Source organism: Triticum urartu, chromosome 5 (genome assembly GCF_003073215.2).
Source record: "Triticum urartu cultivar G1812 chromosome 5, Tu2.1, whole genome shotgun sequence".
Lineage (NCBI taxonomy): Eukaryota > Viridiplantae > Streptophyta > Magnoliopsida > Poales > Poaceae > Triticum > Triticum urartu.
In genome coordinates this window covers 450,345,766-450,368,459 of record NC_053026.1, presented here as the reverse complement: position 1 = coordinate 450,368,459, position 22,694 = coordinate 450,345,766, and the positions used below count along the sequence as shown (strand labels likewise).

Here is a 22,694-nt window from a genome sequence, read left to right as displayed (position 1 = left end):
TGCAGGTCAACTCAGGCCGGCTCCTTCCCCAGTCCCGTCTCCCTGGATCGAACACGAGCAAGCCGGTTTTCCTCTGGATCTGATCTGCTGCCAGCTGCCGATCTTGGAGGAGTTTGCTTGCCTGCAGATCTGCCCACGACAGGACCGGGCCTCCAGATCAATCACCCGTTTGTCCTCAGTTGAAGATCTCATCGATCCGTGCTACATCTCCGCTTGGTGCACTAGCTGCTGGCTGCTGCTGTTACGTGGTGCTACTTTGCTCTCCGGTGATACGTGGTGCTAGCCACTTCCTACGGGTGCTGCTTGCTGCTTCTGCTGATACGTGGTGCTGGCGTATTGATTCGTCACGCCGCCGGATCTCGGCTGATTGGTCTGCTACGTTCGTCTGCCCCTGACTAACACACACACAAAAAAAATGTCTGCTGCATCGGGCTATGTTGCTGTCCCTCGCTGTCCGGTGATCTTTGATGGTACTAACTACACCGAGTTCACTGGCTTTATGCGCATTCACATGCGTGGCATCTGTCTCTGGGGTGTTCTTTCTGGCGAGGTCTGCTGTCCGCCACGTCCAGTTCCTCCGGTGGCCCCTACTCCGCCAACTCCATCGGTTCTTCCTACGGATGCTAATCAGGTCTCCAAGGATGCGACTAAGCTTGCTGATGAGGCTGCTGATCGTGCTTATGATGAGAGGGTTTTGGCTTACGAGGAGGCTCTTCAGACGTATCATGGTGCTCTGTCTGTTTACACCCAGTGGCTTGATGATGATGCTCGTGCTGCAGCTGTTCTCACTGCTAGTGTTCTGCCTCAGTTTGCTTCTGAATTTCTGGGTCTTCCTACTGTCTTTGAGATGTGGACCCGTCTTCGTCAGCGCTATCAGCCCTCTGGTGATGCCTTATACCTCTCTGTGGTCCGTCAGGAGCATGCTCTTCAGCAGGGTGACTCTACTGTTGATGACTTCTATGCACAGAGTTCTGCTATCTGGCGCCAACTTGATTCTCTCCGCAGTGCTGGGTGTCGTACCTGCCCCTGTTGCCAGGCTGTCCAGGCCAATTTGGAGTTTCATCGCGTCTATGAGTTCCTGTCTCGGCTCCGTAAGGAGTTTGAGCCCCGGCGTGCTCAGTTGTTTGCTCGTGGCCGTATTTCTCTCATGGAGGCGCTTTCTGAGATTCGTGCTGAGGAGACTCGCTTACGTGGTGCTGGTTTGCTGGAGGTTCCCTCTGTGCTCGCTACTCGTGCTCCTACGCCACCTGCTGCACCGACCCCTTCTCGCTCGAGTGCTCCGCCGCTCTTGCCCACTCCTTCTGGAGGCTCAGGTCGCCCCCGTCCACATTGCGACTATTGCAACAATGATGGTCATCTTGAGTCTCAGTGCTACACGAAGAAGAAACACCTGCGCAAGGCTCGATCATCATCTTCAGGGACTTCGTCATCTACCTCGACAGCTTCAGCCATTGCTTTGACTGAGCAGGATATTCTGAGACTTAAGCGTCTGCTCGCGGCTTCAGGTTCTTCCTCGACGGGTACTGCTGGTTCTGTGACTGATGCTTCCCGCACTGAGCAATCACCCTCTACACAGTCAGGTACATCCCCATGGGTTCTGGACTCTGGAGCTTCTTTTCATATGTCTTCTCATTCTTCCACTTTGTCCTCTCTTCGATCACTGGATTCTCCTGTTCATGTCTTCACTGCTGATGGTACTCCACTTTCTGTTGCTAGTAGAGGCAATCTTACCACTCCTTCTTATTCTGTTCCTGATGTTGCTCATGTTCCTCGACTTACCATGAATCTGTTTTCTGCTGGTCAACTTACGGATTCTGGTTGTCGCGTCATCCTTGACGTTGACTCTTGTTCTGTCCAGGACCGTCGCACGCACACTCTGGTTGGGGCTGGCCCTCGCCGCCGTGATTCTCAGGGTCTTTGGGAGTTGGACTGGCTTCATGTTCCTTCCGCTGCCACCACCATCGCCAGTTCTTCCGCTTCTGTCGCCTCCGTACTGGTTCCTTCCAGCAGTGGCATCATCGACTTGGTCATCTGTGTGGTTCTCGGTTGTCTTCTTTAGTTCGTCGAGGCCTTCTGGGGTCTGTCTCAGGAGATGTCTCTTTAGAGTGTCAGGGTTGTCGTCTTGGCAAGCAGATTCAGTTACCATATTCACATAGTGAGTCAGTGTCTAAGCGTCCTTTCGATTTAGTCCATTCTGATGTATGGGGTCCGGCCCCTTTCGCTTCGAAAGGTGGTCATAAATACTATATTATTTTCATAGATGATTTCTCTCGTTACACATGGCTTTATTTCATGACTTCTCGTTCTGAGGTGTTGTCTATTTATAAGCGTTTTGCTGCCATGGTTCATACTCAGTTCTCTTCACCCATTCGTGTTTTTCGTGCTGACTCGCTGGCGAGTATATCTCTAAGATGTTGCGTGGTGTTCTTGCTGAGCACGGGACTCTCTCTCAATTCTCTTGTCCTGGTGCTCATGCTCAGAATGGTGTGGCTGAGCGAAAGCATCGACATCTTCTTGAGACGGCTCGTGCATTGATGATTGCTGCCTCTCTCCCGCCTCATTTTTGGGCTGAGGCCGTCTCCACATCCACCTATCTTATCAATATACAGCCTTCCGCTGCTCTACAGGGTGGTGTTCCTTTCGAGCGACTTTTTGATCGTTCTCCCGATTATTCGATGCTTCGCTCTTTGGTTGTGTTTGCTATGTTCTTCTTGCCCCTCGCGAACGCACCAAACTGACCGCTCAGTCTGTTGAGTGTGTCTTCTTAGGCTACAGTGATGAGCATAAGGGCTATCGTTGTTGGGATCCTATTGGTCGTCGGATGCGTATCTCTCGAGATGTGACTTTTGAAGAGTCTCGTCCCTTCTACCCACGCCCATCTTCCTCGACTTTTTCAGTGCAGGATATCTCTTTCCTCACTTTTCCTGACTCACCTATCACCCCCCCGAGACTGTACCTCTCCGTTCCACTTCCTCTCCTTCTCCACATCTAGTTGATTTGCAGCCACCATCCTCCCCGGTCTCCTCGCCTAGCATGTCACCGGGTTCTCCACCTTCATCTCCGGTGACTTCCTCCCCGGTCTCCTCTCCCAGCCTGTCACCGGATTCTACACCTTCATCTCCGGTGACTTCTTCGTCGCCACCCCCTGATTCTACCTTGCCGATTCCTCCTTCTATTATTCCATCTTTCCTCAGCATTACACTCGTCGTCCACGACCAGTCGATGCCTCTGTGGATGGGTCGTCATCTTCCTCTCAGCCTACTTATGGCTTGCGTTCTCGTCCTCGTCCGCCTGTTGATCGCTTTGGATTTCCCACCGCTGGTGCTGCTGTTCTTGAGCCGACTTCTTACCGTCAGGCTGTTGTTCATCCTGAATGGCAGTTTGCGATGGCAGAGGAGATTGCTGCTCTTGAACGCACTGGTACCTGGGATCTTGTTTCTCTTCCTCCCGGAGTCCGTCCGATCACTTGTAAGTGGGTCTACAAGGTTAAGACTCGCTCCGATGGTTCTCTTGAGCGTCACAAAGCTCGTCTTGTGGCTCGTGGTTTTCAGCAGGAGCATGGTCGTGATTATGATGAGACTTTTGCTCCTGTGGCCCATATGACCACTGTTCGTACACTTCTTGCCGTTGCCTCTGCACGCCACTGGTCTATATCTCAGCTTGATGTTAAGAATGCCTTTCTTAATGGTGAGCTGCGTGAGGAGGTGTACATGCAGCCACCACCTGGGTATTCTGTTCCTGATGGCATGGTATGTCGTCTTCGTCGCTCTCTCTATGGCCTTAAGCAAGCCCCCCGCGCCTGGTTTGAGCGCTTTGCCTCTGTGATCACTGCTGCTGGTTTTTTAGCAAGTGCTCATGATCCAGCATTGTTTATTCACCTTTCTCCTCGTGGTCGGACTCTTCTTCTTCTTTATGTTGATGACATGATCATCACGGGGGATGACCCCGAGTATATTGCCTTTGTAAAGGCCCGTCTTAGTGAGCAGTTTCTTATGTCTGATCTTGGACCTCTTCGCTACTTTCTTGGGATTGAAGTCTCTTCTACCTCTGATGGCTTTTTTATATCCCAGGAAAAGTATATCCAGGATCTTCTTGCTCGTGCTGCTCTTACTGACGAGCGCGTTGTTGAGACTCCTATGGAGCTCAATGTTCACCTCCGTGCTACTGATGGTGATCCTCTCCCTGACCCGACGCGTTATCGTCATCTTGTTGGCAGTCTTGTCTATCTAGCTGGTCACTCGTCCGGACATCTCTTATCCGGTTCATATTCTGAGTCAGTTTGTCTCTGCTCCCACCTCGGTTCACTATAGTCATCTCCTTCGTGTTCTTCGATATCTTCGAGGCACGATCTCTCACCGTCTACTCTTTCGTCGCTCCAGTTCTTTACAGCTTCAGGCCTATTCGGATGCTACGTGGGCTAGTGATCCTTCAGATCGCCATTCACTTTCTGCTTACTGTGTTTTTCTTGGTGGTTCTCTCATTGCCTGGAAGACGAAGAAACAGCTTGCAGTTTCCCGTTCGAGTGCCGAGGCTGAGTTGCGAGCAATGGCTCTTTTGACGGCAGAGGTGACTTGGTTACGGTGGTTACTTCAGGATTTTGGTGTTTCTGTCACTACACCGACTCTGCTCTTATCTGACAGTACAGGTGCTATCAGCATTGCACGCGATCCTGTGAAGCATGAGCTCACCAAGCATATTGGTGTTGATGCTTTCTATGTGCGCGCTGGTGTGCAGGATCAGGTTATTACTCTTCAGTATGTGCCTTCCGAGTTACAGTTGGCGGATTTCCTGACGAAGGCTCAGACTAGAGCACAACATGGCTTTTATCTCTCCAAACTCAGTGTTGTTCATCCACCATGAGTTTGAGGGGGGTGTTAGAGTTATAATATAAGTCATGTACCCCTTTGTATTTATCCCGTTGTATAAGGGGTTTCCTGCATATGTTCCACACCTGTACATGTATATATATCGGCCTATGGCCTCATGGGAATACAAGTTGCATATTTCCTAACAAATCCAACGTGCGCGGCTCTGCATTTTGGAACGGGATCCAAGTGGTCAAGTAAGCGTTTGCCTTGGGGGAAAAGTTTGAGGTTCAAAACCAAATTCATTCGCTTTTGGTTTGATGTGTGGATGCGGGCTGGTCCGCCCTCGATGTCTCACCGTGAATTGTATGCCATTGCAGCTGACCTCGAACAGGAATTGCACAGTCTTGTCTCGTTTTGAGGCCATGCAGCACGCGGTGGGCAAGCTTTGACATGGAGTGAATTGCAAAAAATATCAACACTTCAGGCAAGGTTTGCAGGAACCACGCATTTACGGAATTGTGCCAAAAAGTATTAATTTTTTTCAAACGATGGGCAAGCTTTGTCCCCGCAAGAGGCATCTCGACGCCTTCCACGGTCGCACAATTGAGGTTAAAGCTGTCGTGCAACGCGCATTCTTTGCCGACGCCGTACGGGAACGGGATGTCGACGTCGCCGCACGTCACCGGGCAACCGGGACGCTGGCCTGCCGGTACGTCGGCCGTGGCCAGCGCCCAGATCACTGAAAGGATGAGGAAAATATAGCCGGAAAGAAGAAACCGAGAATACCTCAGCTTCGTCATTGCCGGTGAACGGGTAGGGGTGTGGACGTATGCTACCTCCTGAGCTCCTAGCCGACCATGGTCTTACTCTGGGGCTACAGTTAAATGGATGAGTACCGGTAGTTTCCAAACGATGAGAAATTTCTGCAGACGAATTGAGGAGTTTGTTAGCGTCGATTGAAACTTGTTCAAAGGTCATGTCACCATCGAGTCTTACCACCTTGCGTGGAAGATGCGGTTTCTTTTGGCATTGTTACCCTTGTGGGACATCCAGAGGAATCATTCTAGAAGTGAGTGTTGACCGAGACTTTATTTTCATAAATAAATTCAATCTAGAACACCCGACTTGAGTATATAAAAGATAACACATGAAGAGTTTAAAGCGACATCTCTGGCTGAGGTAGCCTGAGTGAGACATGCTGACAGCATCGGCGGACCTAGAGACTATTCTGAGTGAGGGCACGTCCTCTCTGAATTCATAGGACTAGTATGCGCGCGTTTCTCCATCTTCAAGAAAAAAAGAAAAGAAAACTCCTCACCTTCATCTCAAAATAAAATAATAAACTTTCTTGCATCTTGTGGACATCACATCCATCTAAAAAGATCTAGAAAAACTTTTCTTAAAAAAAAAAAGTCTCACTTCCATCTTTCAAAATAATCTAAAAAAAAAATTCTCACCGTAGCCAATCTGGACAGAATATTTGGTGCAAAACAATTGTATTCACCTCAAGGGGGTATATATAGTCGTGTTATTCGTCATCTGGGTGAGGAATAGTTATTCGTCACCCCCTCTCTATTTTGACATTAATGCATCGTATTTTTACGTTTCGTAAATTTAGTCTTATTTCATACATAAAAAGAGAACGTAAGAAAATATATACTCATCGTAAAAAATATTTTATGTTACGTAAAATTACGAATGTAAAAACTTAGTGTAAAACATACATAAAATGTGATTTTTCTGGTCTTATGACCTATATTTTGTTTTTTTCATATCAAATTTTTCATATTGAATCAATATGCATGTAATCATTTATATTCTAAACATAATTTATTTAGGAAGCGATCGTAAGATTAGCTCGGGTGAAGAATAATGTATTCTACATCCTGGATGATGAATAATAACACTATATATATATATTGTTACTATTCATCATTCAGGGTGCAGAATAAGTATTTCTTCACCCGAGGTAATCTTACGATCATTTCATAATTAAATTACGTTTAGAATTCAAATAGTTATATTCCTATTGATTCACTACGTAAAATTTGACATAAAAAATAAAAATATAGGTTATAAGACAAGAAAATTTGTAGTTTATGTGTATTTTAGACTACGTTTTTATGTTTATAATTTATATAACATAAAATATTTTTTACGGCGATTATATATTTTCTACGGTCTCTTTTTACGTCGGAAATAAGACAAAACTTACGGAACGTAAAATTACGGTGCATTGATGATAAAATAGAGGGGGGGGGGGGTGAAGAATAACTATTCCTCAACCAGGGTGACGAATAGCGCGACCCTATATGAAATTAATTACGTTTAGATGCGTGTTCATGTATTACATTACAATTGACCCTATATGAAATAACTATTCCTCAATCAGGCAGTTTGGGACACCTAGGTGCCCAGGCTCCTAGCCTTTCGACCGCTCGATTGCATTTAGATGCGTGTTCATGTATTACATTACAATTGACCCTATATGAAATAACTATTCCTCAATCAGGCAGTTTGGGACACCTAGGTGCCCGGGCTCCTAGCCTTTCGACCGCTCGATTGCATTTAGATGCGTGTTCATGTATTACATTACAATTGACTGATTTGGAAATAATTATGGCAGAATAACTATCATAAATATGAACCATTAGTAGCATGCAAGGCTATAATTATGTAGTAGTAGCAAATAGGAAAGAGAATTCCACGCATGGCAACATTCCATATTTAACGGCTATTAATAGAAATAGGAGAGACACAAATAAGAAATTAATGCGTATGAAGACATTTTTCATATATATATTAGTAAAAGGTACGTTGTACTCATCCATGGAAATGTTTTTTTTTACAATAGGTATACAATATATTAGGTATATGAGACCATGGGTATGACCCGGTCTTAATTTTTTTTAAATGCCATATATACCTTGGAAATTAATTCATTAGAAATAGACATACGAACATCCATTTGGTATAAGATACCATAGGTATATCCAATATATACCTAATAGGTATATATGTACAATTTGGACATTAGGGTATACGATAAATTGGGTAAATAAATAGGAGGTATGTTTCACTCTTATCGCCGTAGGGTATATTATAGCGTGGGTATCATACATTAGTCATATGATATATTGAATATATATTATAAACATACATACAAACAAAATGTAATAGTTCCAAAAATAAATTATTAAATATATATAGGTATCTGCCTATATATATATATTATATATATATATATATATATATATATATATATATATATAAAATTTCGGTGGTAGGTATTAGATACCCATATTAGGAAACAAAAATACACGTATTAGACACCCGCAACAGTTCAAAACAAATCAACATTAATACAATTTATTATACGGCAAGTCTTGCATGTCTAATATTTAAAAAACAAAAATAAAATATAAGCATGGAAAGTCTTGCATGAGGAATAGTTAGGAAACAAATTAAATATACCACGGTTTCCAAAACAATCAAGGTGCCTGGGCACCTATATATATATATAATATAAAATAAAGCAAGGTGCGTTTCGCCAACTTTTTTCATCCGTTCACCCATATTATTATTTATTTTTTGGAGATTTTTTATTATTCAAGGTGGTACTAATTTTTTGTTTATGATTTTCCACGCACAGGTGCTTCTATTGGGATAGGCCAAATTGTTCGGGCCCAGCAAGGCGGCCCAGTGAAAAAAAATTAGTGCCTGCTGTGCGCCTCGAACTCTCAACCTCATGTACAACGACAATTGTCAAGACCGACTCATATAGCTTAAGCTGTGCGATATTATACGTTGATAAGCCTATTAAATAGTCTCACATTGCTCGCTTAAATCCAATCTTTCTAATTTATATACGCCCTGGATTTTTCTAGCCATTAAGAAGGCGTCTCGGGAATTAATAAGGAAATAGATGTACCGTAATAAGGAAGGAAAGAGAAAGAATGAAGAAGTAATTAAGGATTTCAGGTGTGACAGGAAAATACAGAAGGAAATTGGAGGAAAGAATAAAGAAAAGAGCAAGAAAATAGAAGGAAAGAGAAAGAAAATAAAAAGGAGAAATAAATACGGAAAGGGGGATGCATGCGTAGGAAATTGATAGAAGGAAAGAATAAATGAGAGAGGAAGAAGAAAGAAGGAAATAATAAAGAGGAAAGAGGGAAAAAAATAGGAGGAGAGAGAAAGGAAGTAGAAGGAAACATAAAGAAGGAAAGTGGGATGCATGTGTTGGAGCACTTGCCAATTAAACAACGTCATACCAAGCGCTGGATCTCTCGAGCAGATGCAAAGCTGATTAGAAGATCAATAAGAAGCCCACACACGGTGTCACACAAGTAAAGTTTCTAAAGGAACAAATCTTGCAGTCGCCTTTGGCTTTATGCCAAATGGTAAAAAGATTGAAGTGTAGATTTCTTGAAAAAATTAATATTTTCCGTCCTTTCGTGTGCTCACAATTTCAACTATATCAAATGTTTACAAATGGTCATTTATCCCCAATTGTTAAAAATAAAGCATTTAATCTCTCAGACTAATTAATTAGAGTGTTTTTCATAAAAACTGAACTAATTTTGTATGACACTTAAGACAGTTGAAATTTTTGACCATTTGATTCCATCTTCTGCCGTGGGATCATCATCCCACCCACCTATAACATATGCACCCCATAGGTTAGTCATGATTACTAAAATATGAATGTTCATCTTTACTAAGCGTACAATTGTTTTCTTTGGTGGTTTAATTGAGGACCATTGGTAATTATGTCTAAAAAATATCATAGTTTTTCTACATGGTCCGAGGCTTATTCAATTACTGAACTGATGACTTTTTCTTTGTTTCTAAATTTGTTTAACCGCTTTTTTGTAGCTGAATTTCTAGGCGTTGTGTTGCGTGCACATGCCAGGCACGTGCGATATTGTGATACTAATATTCGACGTGTTGGAATTGTTTAACTCAAGAGCAAAATATTAACTGTAACACCCCAAAAAATATATGATTAAATCATAAAATAAAAGTCTTCATTTTTGGTCATGTGCTATGTTTTCCTAACAACCGAGCAAATATTTTCTCTTATTTTTTGCTCAACCCACTAGCGCCCGTCACCAAAGTACTAAGAGTCCGACTCAGAGCCCCAGCTGTATGTGACACAAACTCCACACTTTTCTTTATTATATTAGCCAGAGATGGAGGATCTTTATACAACGCTCCTAATATCATGGAACACGAACTGTGCTCCACTACCAAGTCCATCAACTTGGCCGACACTGGTTCATGGAAATTGGTGTCACCTCCATAGTAAAACAAGGATGTTGTACTAAAATGCACTTTACCATTTTTTGATATAATATGATATTTATTGGGCATCACTAAGCAATACCATCAAAGGCGTTCGGAGATACACATAACTAGGTAGATATTTCTGTGGTTCAAATTGCATGCACCTGTAGTACACTTATGAAATACTGACACGATTGTGTTTTTTGTGCAACACATCTTTACATGTTGTTTCTCTCATGGCAGCGTGGAGGATTTCAAGGAGTTTGTTGATGTCGTCATGTCTCGTGATGGGTCATTGGGTTAGTGATGTGGTGTTTTTTCTCTCACGTACGAGCGTAGTTTCCGGCCAATCTCATGTATATGGCCAGGATCTTTTTCTAGCGGTCCTGCCTCCTGTTTCCTTGTATAGTTAAGGCCATGGGCTACTCTTTGTACATATACACGTGCGTTATGCACCTGATCAACATCGTGTGTTGCATTGTCAAACTACATGGTATCAGATAGGTTTCGATCCTAGCTTTACCTTCCGCCCTGGCGCAGCCGCATCAGGTTCTTGCCGCCGCCACGCCCTATTCTCCTCGCGTCGCCGCCGCGCCATCTCGCGTGCACCCGTTCCCGGTCTCCTCGGTCCTCCACCAGCGTCGCACCATACTTTACTTTGTCGGCCCGCAGCCGCAGGGTGCCTATTCATGCTGCCATCTCCCCGATGCAGCCAGCCGGTGCCTACTACACCACCAACATGGTGCCTTCGCTGCCTCCGGCGCCATGGGAACGGCCATCTTTGCGGCTTTTGCTTCGGTTCCATCATCGAGCAACTATACCGATGGCAGTGATTGGTATATGGTTACTGGTGCTACTGCTCACATGGCCCTCTCATCCCGATAACCTTCATACTTTCCACCTGATCAATATTTCCACTCGCATTAACGTCGGTGATGGCTCCTCTCTACCTATTACACATATAGTGTTGGGAATTGTTGCATGGAAAACAGAAAAAAATCTACGCACACACAATGATCTATCCATGGAAATGCATAGCAATGAGGACGAGAGTGTGTCTACGTACCCTCATAGACCGTAAGTGGAAGCGTTTCTCAACGCGGTTGATGTAGTCGAACTTCTTCGCGTTTCAACCGATCAAGTACCAAACGCACGACACCTCCGCGTTCTGCACACGTTCAACTCGGTGACGTCCCTCGCCATCTTGATCCAGCAAGACGTCGAGGTAGTAGATGAGTTCCGTCAGCACGACGGCGTGGTGACGATGATGGTGAAGTGATCCTCGCAGGACTTCGCCTAAGCACTACGAAAATATGACCGGGTATGTAAACGGTGGAGGGGGGCACCGCACACGGCTAAACAATTGCCTGGTGTGTGCTAGGCGCCCCCTCCTCTCTCTCTCTCTCTCACACACACACACACAAACTATTCTGATCACAACCTGAACTGCCTGAGTAACGCGTCCGAACTTCCCTTTGTACGAACCTGACCTTCGGGCTATCTTCGCAACCGTGATTTCCCCCGCGAATTATTCTGGTTAGTCGTGTTCTATATGATGTTAGTGTAATCTAGAAACGTCTTTTAGCAACTAAATACCCGTTTTAAATAGGAATCTCGCTCGTTGGCGGATTTTGCTCTCGAGTTGTGATTAAATTGTGTTTTTTGCATTTTACTGCCTGAGTTGTTTGACCTGAACTTTTCCTAGTGCTAGGTTGAACTTCTGCCAATATTGCCCAAATGGGGCTTGTAATATATCGTTGGAAAGCTATGGACACCAGTATCATGACCCAAGTTGAATTTTTGGCAAAATGTAAGCGGTTTAAGAGCAGTTTTGCAAACCGTTTTTTCGTTACAAAAAAAACATGAATTGTATTTTCGATCGCATTTCTAAACCGTTTATCAAAATGAGGCAAATAATATGGCGTTGGAAAGCTGCTGCAAATCCGCTCTTTCCACATGATGAAAGTTTTCTCAAATTCCTTATGGTTAAAGAGTAATTTGGAAAATCGTAAAATTTTGCAAACCGAACAACCGAGTTCGTATTTTCGATGACATTTCTAAACGGCAAATCCAATTGAGATAAATAATATGGCGTTGGAAAGCTTATTAAAATGCGCTACTTTTTCATGTTGAAAGTTTTTTCTAATTTTGAACGGTTTAAAATTAATTTAGAAAATGGTCCAAGTTGCACCGAGTTTGTATTTTTGAGCTAATTTTTGAACCGTACGTCCGAATGCAGCAAATGATATGGCGTTGGAAAGCTTGAGGAAATGCGAAACTTTTTGGTATATATTATTTCTCCCAATTCCTTACTGTTTTATGTCAATTTTGAAAATGGTTAAAAATGTATTTGCGCCGTAATTTTTACAAACTTTATCAGAATGGGGCAAATAATATACCGTTGAAAAGCTACAAAAAATGCGAAACTTTTTCATGTTGATGGTATTCTCTGATTCCTAGCCGTTTTCAAGTAATTTCGAAAATGGCAAAATCATTCGTTCTGCCTTTATCGCGAAACAGATTCTTAAAAAATGCACCGTGTGAAGAACCTGAACTTCTCGACGTGTGTACCTGAACTTCACTCTATTTTTCACATAATTTTTTTGCCCATAGCTCTCCATTCACTCACCGGAACACTAACCGGAATTGAGCAACTGATATACCGGTGGAAAGCTATTGTAAATACGCAACTTTTGTTGGAAATATGCCCTAGAGGCAATAATAAATTGATTATTATTATATTTCCTTGTTCATGATAATCGTTTATTATCCATGCTATAATTGTATTGATAGGAAACTCAGATACATGTGTGGATACATGGACAACACCATGTCCCTAGTAAGCCTCTAGTTGACTAGCTCGTTGATCAATAGATGGTTACGGTTTCCTGACCATGGACATTAGATGTCGTTGATAACGGGATCACATCATTAGGAGAATGATGTGATGGACAAGACCCAATCCTAAGCCTAGCACAAAGATCGTGTAGTTCGTATGCTAAAGCTTTTCTAATGTCAAGTATCATTTCCTTAGACCATGAGATTGTGCAACTCCCTGATACCGTAGGAGTGCTTTGGGTGTACCAAACGTCACAACGTAACTGGGTGATTATAAAGGTGCACTACAGGTATCTCCGAAAGTGTCTGTTGGGTTGGCACGAATCGAGACTGGGATTTGTCACTCCGTGTAAGCGGAGAGGTATCTCTGGGCCCACTCGGTAGGACATCATCATATGCGCAATGTGACCAAGGAGTTGATCACGGGATGATGTGTTACGGAACGAGTAAAGAGACTTGCCGGTAACGAGATTGAACAAGGTATAGGGATACCGACGATCGAATCTCGGGCAAGTACAATACCGCTAGACAAAGGGAATTGTATACGGGATTGATTAAGTCCTTGACATCGTGGTTCATCCGATGAGATCATCGTGGAACATGTGGGAGCCAACATGGGTATCCAGATCCCGCTGTTGGTTATTGACCGGAGAACGTCTCGGTTATGTCTGCATGTCTCCCGAACCCGTAGGGTCTACACACTTAAGGTTCGATGACGCTAGGGTTATAAAGGAAGTTTGTATGTGGTTACCGAATTTTGTTCGGAGTCCCGGATGAGATCCCGGACGTCACGAGGAGTTCCGGGATGGTCCGGAGGTAAAGATTTATATATGGGAAGTCCTGTTTTGGTCACCGGAAGAGTTTCGGGGTTTATCGGTAATGTACCGGGACCACCGGGAGGGTCCCGGGGGTCCACCAAGTGGGGCCACCTGCCCCAGAGGCTAGCATGGGCCAAGAGTGATGAGGGACCAGCCCCTAAGTGGGCTGGTGCGCCTCCCACAAGGGCCCATGGCGCCTAAGAGGTGGAAAGGGGGCAAACCCTAGGGGATATGGGCCTTAGGGCCCATATTGGTGCGCCTCCCTCTCCCCTCCCCTCTTGGCCGCCACCCTTGTTCCCCATCTAGGGCTGCCGCCCCCCTAGGGGTGGGAACCCTAGAGGGGGCGCAGCCCCTCCCCTTCCCTATATATATTGAGGCATTGGGCTGCCCACAACACGCGATTCGATCTCTCGTTGGTGCAGCCCTGCGTCTCTTCTTCCTCCTCTTCTGTGGTGCTTGGCGAAGCCCTGCAGGATAGCCACGCTCCTCCATCACCACCACGCCGTTGTGCTGCTGCTGGATGGAGTCTTCCTCAACCTCTCCCTCTCTCCTTGCTGGATCAAGGCGTGGGAGACGTCACCGGGCTGTACGTGTGTTGAACGCGGAGGTGCCGTGCGTTCGGCACTTGGTCATCGGTGATTTGGATCACGACGAGTACGACTCCATCAACCCCGTTCACTTGAACGCTTCCGCTTAGTGATCTACAAGGGTATGTAGATGCACTCTCCTTCCCCTCGTTGCTAGTTTCTCCATAGATAGATCTTGGTGACACGTAGGAAAATTTTGAATTTCTGCTACGTTCCCCAACAACTTTTCCGTGTTGATCGGTTTTTTCATACCCGCGACGATTTAAAAGTTTTTCAGCTGAAATTCATTCACTATAGTAGTCAAACTTCCTGCTGTTTTCATGTTGAACTTCTGTGATGTATTTTCGTTTATAATTTTCTCATCCATTACTCCGTGTTACACAAATGATATTCCTGTTGTACAAACATCTCTCACAATAATTTTTTTAACTTTCTCCGATGCAGGACTTGAACTTATAACAAGAAAACTTTTAGACTTTGTTTTTTATTCTCTTTAATACAAAATGCACACCAAGTTGAACTTCTTGTTATTTTATTTTTTAACTTCTTGTTTTCCATTCTTTAATAACGAGGGAAATCTGAGTTTTCTATAATCATCGAACTTCTCCATCTTTTTAATTTGGACTTCCTGGTTTTTTGTTTAATCTTTTTTACGAAATTTTGAAGCACTCTATTTTTAAAAGTTGAACTTCTTGTTATTTAATTTTTGAACTTCTTGTTTTACATTCTTTAATAACGAGGGAAATCTGAGTTTTCTATAATCATCAAACTTCTCCATCTTTTTAATTTTTACTTCCTGGTTTTTTTCTTAATCTTATTTATGAAATTTTGAAGCGCTCTGTTTTTAAAAGTTGAACCTCTTATTATTTAATTTTTGAACTTCTTGTTTTCCATTTGTTACTAACAAGGGAAATCTGAGTTTTCTATAATCATCGAACTTCTCCATCTTTTTAATTTGGACTTCTGGTTTTATTTCTTTTAGTAACGGGAAAAAATCCTACTTTTTGATAGACATCGAGCCACTCCGTTTTCAAATATGAACTTATAGGTTTATTTTAATAGAACTTCTTCATTATTTCGAATAGAACTTATTGGTCTTATTCTTTAGTGACCGGAAAAATTGAGTTTTCAAATAAATATCAAATTGTTTTACTTTTAAAAATTGAACTTCTTGGTTTTATTATTTAGTAACAAGAAGAAATTGAGTTTTTAATATGCATTGAACTACTTCATTTTTCAAAATTGGACTTCCTGGTTTTAATCTTTAGTATTAGGGAAAATCTGAGTTTTTTTAATTTGAACTTCTTGGTTTTAATTTGAATTTTTTTTGGTTTTTCCTTTTTATTTAGTTTTGAAGTTCTTCATTTTATTCTTTAGTAAGGAGAAAACATCTAACTTTTTTTTAACCTTTGTACTTTTCTCTTTTTTACTTTGAACTTCTTAGAGATAAATATGTTTTTTTAAGAAACTTGATAGAACCAATTTTTGTTAAATGTTCGAACGGATCTCTGTAAAAAAATTGAACTTCTTGTCTTTTACTCTTTAGGCATGGGATAAATATGTTTTTCCATAAAGTTCGAATTGCTCTCCTAATTTAATTTGAACATATTTGTTTTTGCTCCCCCGAGCACAAAATTGAGTTTTTTTATAAACTTTGACCGTCACTATTATTTAATTTGAACCTCTTAGTTTTACTCTTAGGAAAATTTTGGTTCTTTTAATCCGTTTTAATATTTTTTTGGACTTCTTTGGTTTTTTAATTCGTGCTTCTTTGATTTTGTAATAAACATTGAACTTCTTGATTTTTTTAATATAAACCTCTAGATTTTGTAGACAACAAGAAAATACCATTTTTCGATAAATTTTGAACTACTCTTTTTTTTGGTTTGAACTCCTTAGTTAATTATTTAGTAACGAGGAAAATCCTAGTTTGTAATAAATACTAACCCGTTATATATATATAAAATATGTACTGCTCTATTTATTTTATTTGACCTTCTTGTTTTTCTGATAAACAATGAATTTCTTGGTTATTTAAATTTGAACTTCTAAGTTTTCTTGTATCGATGAAAACCTATTTTTATAATCCTTTTGGACTGCTCTGTTTTCTAGTTTGACCTTTTTGGTTTTGTAATAAACAGTGAACTTCTCTACTTTTAACTTTCAACCTCTGTTTTTTTTTGAAATGGGGACAATCCTTTCTCATATATTTTTTTCAAACGAGGAAGGGAGTGCTAGTGAGGGATGGCGTCAATGGTCGGGGAGGGGGGTGAGGGGCTGCGTCGATGGTTGCGAAAGTAATCTTCTCTGTTTTTAAAATGGATAAGTCCTTTTTTGTACACATTGAAGTTTTTTATTATTTTTTATTTAATGTTATTCTATTTTTTATGAACATGAAAAACTAATCTTTTTAAAATAAACGTCAGACTGCTCTGTTTTTTTAATTTAGTCTTCTTGGTTTGTTTTTAAGAAATAGAGAATATCCAAAAATATGTATATGTACATCAAACTGCTCTATTTTAAGTTTGATCAACTGAATCTCTATTTCTAATGGAGCAGTTGGTGAATAGTCCGCGTGGTTTATTTTCGCTGGTTTATTTTCGTTATACTCCCACCTCTGTTTTATTTTCGTCATCCTCCCATCTCTGCTTACTCGGTACCCTCTAGCGAAATAAACCGGCGCCAAAAAAACTCTAGGATCGATCCCTCGTTCCCACAGCAGATCGGTCTCCGCCGCCAACCAGACCTTCGCACGCCCGATCCAGCCCTACGCCCCCTCCGCGGCCGATCCATCCCTGTGCCGCGGCCGATCCATGCCCTATGCCGCCGCCGCCGATGCCTCCTCCGTCCGATGGGAGCCGCCGCCGCCGCGTCTCTCGATCCCATCGGCCCCGTCGGATCTCACTGCTGGAGAACGACTCGAGAAGACCCCGCCGGATCTCACCCTCGTCATTAGTTCTGGATCGCCGCCGCCGCCGATCCCCTCCAGAAAACAACGCCGATCCCCTGCTCGCCCATGCACGCTGCCGCGGATGGAGGCCGCCTGCTCGCGATCCCCAAACCCCAATCTCAGCCTTCCCCCTCTTGCGGCGATGGTCATGTGATCTCTGCAGCGGCAGCGGAGACACATAGCTGGCGCCCCGCTCCGTAGGTCAGCTCCTCTCATCCCTCACCCTGGGATACCCTGATCTCTCTCTCTTTCTCTTTCTCTCTCGGTGTGTGTGTGTGTGCAAGGGATCTTAATTAATTGTTTGCTTGGAGTTTAGGATCCAAGTACGCCCCTCTCCGTGGTGTTCACTGATTGCTTGGAGCAACAACGTGCTATTGGAGTTGCCGAAGCATTAGGTGATTCGATTGTGTGCGTTTGCTGGATTTGTTTGACGAAGGAAATATGACGATGAAGGACACACAGAGGAGTGTGAGCGGTGATGGTACCAAGGTTACCGGCAAGTATGCATGCAGGAACTGACTGTACAGTGTTCATGTAATGCTATTGGTTTTAACGTCTGTACTGTGATGCTACTGGCAGTTTAAATAAATCTGCTATCATTTGGGATGTGAGTTGTCACAACTTGCTGTGCTCTGGTGTTCAGCTCAGAATTTCTTCTGGGAACGATGCCTCTGAATAGACTACTTATGCTTGACATTTTACTTTTGTTATTTCTATTTGTAACTCAATTTCGGTATCCTCTCAAATTGACAATATTTTTTCTGGATATGGTAGTTAAGAATAGTTATGGTATATAGCGGAGTTAGCCCATCCTCACCAATGACTCTTCCTCAGTGATTTGCTGAACTAGAGTTAGTAATGGGGGTATTGCAGACTGTTTATAATTATGGGGGTATTGCAGACTTTAGAAACTGAATTAAATTTTTGTGCAATTGAAAAAGGTGTATACAACTTGAATTTATTAGGTAGTATAGGAGAGATATGAAATTTTAAAATTGTCAGTCAGATTTGTGTGTTGTTTTGGGTAGTATTCAGTTTTGTTCCATCTTAGAGGCCAATAATGCACATGTGATATTATCTACATAATTCAGTTTATACGGCTTCCCATATTCCAATGGTTGTATTTTGCTAAATTGCCATCTACTTACTGGAATTCTCACAAATAGAAGTGCAGTCAGAAGGTAAAAAGGATGGTATAGTATGTCTCCATTCACATGGTACTGAACTGTTAGTGATTCTTTGTGTTATTCTGCAGAGTTGAATTTAGTTTATATGGTTTTCTTTTTCTGTTCATAGACGAGAGTATAGTCTGAAGGGTGTGCAAGAATAGTGAGATTTATATTACCAAATGTATTGTTAACAATTTGTTATTTTGCAGACTTGCTCTCAGTTTTTATTCTTGGCAGGTGATTCTTCATGATAATTTTTTGTAGAGGAACATTTTTGGTAAGCGTATTGTAATATTGACTCCCACCTTTTTATTTACATGTAAAGATGACCAATTGGTAATTTTAAATTTTAAATGTAAATTTAACTTATTTTGTGAAATAACATCATGTCGTTCAGATAATTTGATTTCCCTCTATGATATTCTTTGGCTTTAGTATATCTCAGGACAAAGTTGGCAGAACTTCTATGCTTCATAACCAAAACATAATCTCCTTTTTGTTATTTGATTTGCATCATGATGTGTGCCCATATGTTCCCCTGTAGCTTAAAAAAATCAACTTCCGGTGCAACACACGTGCATATACCTATCATGACAAATAAACCTCATGATGAAAGCATTTATGTACCTATTTAATTTGTGATGGCAGCGATGGGGCCGGGAACGGTGATCGGTGGTGCTGGTGTCGGCAGTGCGGTACAAGGTCAGGATGCGGGACGGGACGGCCATCCGTGTGAGGCAGTCGGCGGTGAGGGTTTTTGGCATCATGAGGAGCGCCCGCGGATTCAAGGTGTTGGCCCGAGACCTCCGACGAGGGAGGAGACGATGTTAGTATTTCTAGAGGAAAGAAACAAGAGAAGAAGAACAAGAACAACGACGACAATCTCGGGTTCCAGGTACGATGGAGCCGGCGGCGAAGCGCATGGCGCTCGCAAATGTGATAGTGGATGACGACGATACCCTCAACTGCGGCATCTGCTACCTCCCTCCCATGCCACCAGTCTTCCAGGTGCGTACGCTCGTCATCCATCCTAGGCCGATCCATTACAAGTTTGTGTACCAATAACACCGGAACATCATTTCTGCTCGGGTGCAGTGTGGCGTCGGTCATACCATATCCTCGCGGTACCGTGACAAGATGGTGGCGGCAAGGAGGTGCCGTGTGTGTCACATCCGGTTGACCGGCGGCTATCACTGGAACATCGCACTGGAGAGGCTAACAGAGTCCATCCGGGTGCCGTGCGCCAACACCGCCCACGGCTGCACTGCCACGCCGGCCTACTACGACCACCCCGACCACCTCAAGGCGTGCCCTCACGATGCCATGCTATTGCCCGCAGGCAGACTGCGGTTTCGCTAGCTCCACGGCGGCACTCCTGGACCACTTTGCCCACACGCATGGGTGGCCGTGCATGAACGAGCTTGGGCCTGGGCGTGCGTCGAGGTCCAGCTCTGTGACGGCTTCAACGCCTTCTCAGCCCGTGCCCAATGCCGGCAGTACCTGTTCCTGCTGAACGTGGCGTTGAACCCGTTTGGCCGAGCGGTCTCCGTGCTCTCCCTGCATCCTCGGGCGTTGTCGGCGGCGCCATGTTCTTTGGAGTTCGAGGTAAGACTCAGGTACTGCTGCAACATCAACCACCGTGGCGACACCAGGAAACTACGTTTAAAGTAGGGTGCACTGATCTCTCTGGTGAGTTGTCGATATCCGAGTACTCTTCCCGGTTATTCCTGCACAATTATGTCCATCCACATGACATCCATACTATCATGGCCAGTTTCGGCGTAGTACATGTTTCCTTGGAACTATCATTATGTTGTATTAACAGACTTTCTTTCTTTTTCATATTGTGCAGAACTCAGATTTATGACAAGGACACAAGCAAATTTATAGCATCCGTTGTGATGATACAAGGGAAGTAAGCATAGATGCGCTCAACGTGATGATAGATGGGAGAGCTCGGCCTATGCTGCCAACTGATCTGCAGTGGTGCAGAAGGAGATTTCAAAAGCAGGGCAAGCGAGAGCGACTGTTCTATTGATGGTCAAAGGGAGGGCTTGGCAAGAGAGATTGAGGGAGCTCTACTACCTCGATCTTGGCATAGAACCTGATGGCATCATGCCCAGGTAAGATTCTTCTATGTTCCAATTCTTGCACTCGTTGGTCTTTTACTCTCGATGCTACCCACAAAAGACAGACACAATTTAGTGGTATTGAAACAGAAGGGCATATGCTCTTAATTTCACCTTTAATCTCAAAATCTACCAGTAGGTTATAACATAAATCTTAGAGATTTTAATGATATGTATTGACCTGCAAGTCTTAACTTTCAGTCAAACATCCAATATATTCATGTGTGGGATACAAGTATTTAAGAACCGAGGCACACATTGCACTTGGCCACTTGCTTATAAAGAGCGAACAGCTTTTGCTACACATTCTTTCTGAAATAAACTTACTTCTCTTTAGGAAACTTCCTTCTTCAGTATGTATGGGGATTTATATGACACCGAAAGAGAAGTCCGGCGTGTTTCTTGGTTCTATGGAACCCCTCGACCGGAAGCAAATAGATCACATCGCAAGTTGCTTTCCCAATATAATCGTGCCGCAAGTTACCAACATCGTGTGCTTATACACCATCGACTTTGCTGGAAATCTATCTGTCCGTGCTCCACCGTCTGTCGGAACTTCTTCTGCCCATGCTACACCTGAGGTACATACTACAGTCTCATCAATTAATAATACCCAATTGCTTGTCTGTTGCCCCATCCGACCGGCCGCAACGGGGTGAGTTTTCTTCATCCCAAACCCTCCTGATTTGCTTACTGCACTCTTGCCATTCCGATGGAGACTAACCTCCTCTGGCCGAGCCCTAACTCTGCATCTCTCTCCCAATTACCCTCACCCCGTCAGTTTGCTGCAGGTTGTCCATTGTAAATTTTCAAGGAGATTCAAATGTTCCTCTTCTGGCCGATTGAAGGTAATACTTGGTCCAATTTTGCCACAAAAAATAATGCTATCTTGTCATAGTTACACGTATATGCTTATGAGAATTTTCATGTTTGTTAAATTAAAAAAACTGTATTTTCTCCTTTTAGCCAGTGGTTAATTTAGCAGAGCATTAGCATAGTATTGTTCTGATCAGCGAGATGATGATCACGAAATCCTGTTGATAATCAAATCAGCAAAGATAGTAGCAGTTTCCAGTGTAACTTGTTGTGTCCAATAGAACTTGTTGTGTCCTCAAATCAGCAAAGATAGTAGCAGTTTCCAGTTGACCTTTTCTATTGCAATAGGAGCTTCAGGCAGGGCACTGATGATTTGACGGTGATATTGGTTAACATATTGATTTGTTAATATTTTTTAAGTATAAAAGCTAAATGTAATCTGCACAAGAGCCAAACCTGCAGAAGGTTAGAGTGCGTGCAGCTGTTTCAGAACCTAGGGAAAACTAGCCTAATTGGTCTCTTTAATATTTAGTGAGTCTGTCCATGCACTTTTAGCTCTACTCACCACTAAAGATATCTACAACTTTCATGTTGAACGCATAGTTTAATTCAAACAGTAACATGGTTTAAGTCCGCATACAAGGTGTACACAGAATCACATAAAGATTAATTTTTGGACTGTGAAACTAAATTGGACTGCTACTTTTAAACCGTACATCAAAATAGTGCAAATAGATAGTCTATAGAAAGCATGGGACGTATCTCTCCTTTTTTTGCGACTGATCTCCACATTATGTTTGGCGTCCAAGTCAAAATTATGCAGTTTTTGATAGAGGATTTGGAAAGACCGAATCTGTTTAGTAGGTGGATTACCCAAAACAGTTGACTTCATCCAACCCAACCTCACATCACTGTGTAAAGTTTGTAGCACATATTATATATGCAGAGCACTTGTGAACTAGGATTTTGACCAAAAGATTTCGAGTGTTTTATGTGAGCTTGCATTGCAGGGATACTTGAAGCTAGGGCAATCCAAGTAAGATAGCTTCATCCTCAGGCAACAGGTTTATGTTATCTTATCATGGAGTCATTTTTAAGTTTGTGCCCAATGCCTTCATCCTTAGAATGGCTACCCAGATGGCAAGCCACCGTACTCAGGCGACTGCCGCGCTAGGTATTCTCGACCACCGCTGCAGTTTTTCATTGCTGTGCTTATTCCATTTGCACCAACCTTGCTATTTAGTAAAATGAACGTCTCTGTTTCTTCTACTACAATGACATGATAAGATTACC

General features: G+C 42.9%; 2 long non-coding RNA genes across 2 annotated transcripts; both read left to right on the top strand.

Moving 5' to 3' along the window:
• Positions 1 to 17,468: 17,468 nt before the first annotated feature.
• Positions 17,469 to 19,445, top strand: LOC125556218. Its single transcript, XR_007305034.1, has 4 exons — positions 17,469 to 17,488; positions 17,604 to 17,787; positions 18,666 to 18,733; positions 19,105 to 19,445. It is a non-coding gene; the product is annotated as an uncharacterized LOC125556218 (long non-coding RNA).
• An 82-nt stretch (positions 19,446 to 19,527) lies between these two features.
• Positions 19,528 to 21,210, top strand: LOC125556217. Its single transcript, XR_007305033.1, has 3 exons — positions 19,528 to 20,061; positions 20,309 to 20,579; positions 20,923 to 21,210. It is a non-coding gene; the product is annotated as an uncharacterized LOC125556217 (long non-coding RNA).
• Positions 21,211 to 22,694: the final 1,484 nt, after the last annotated feature.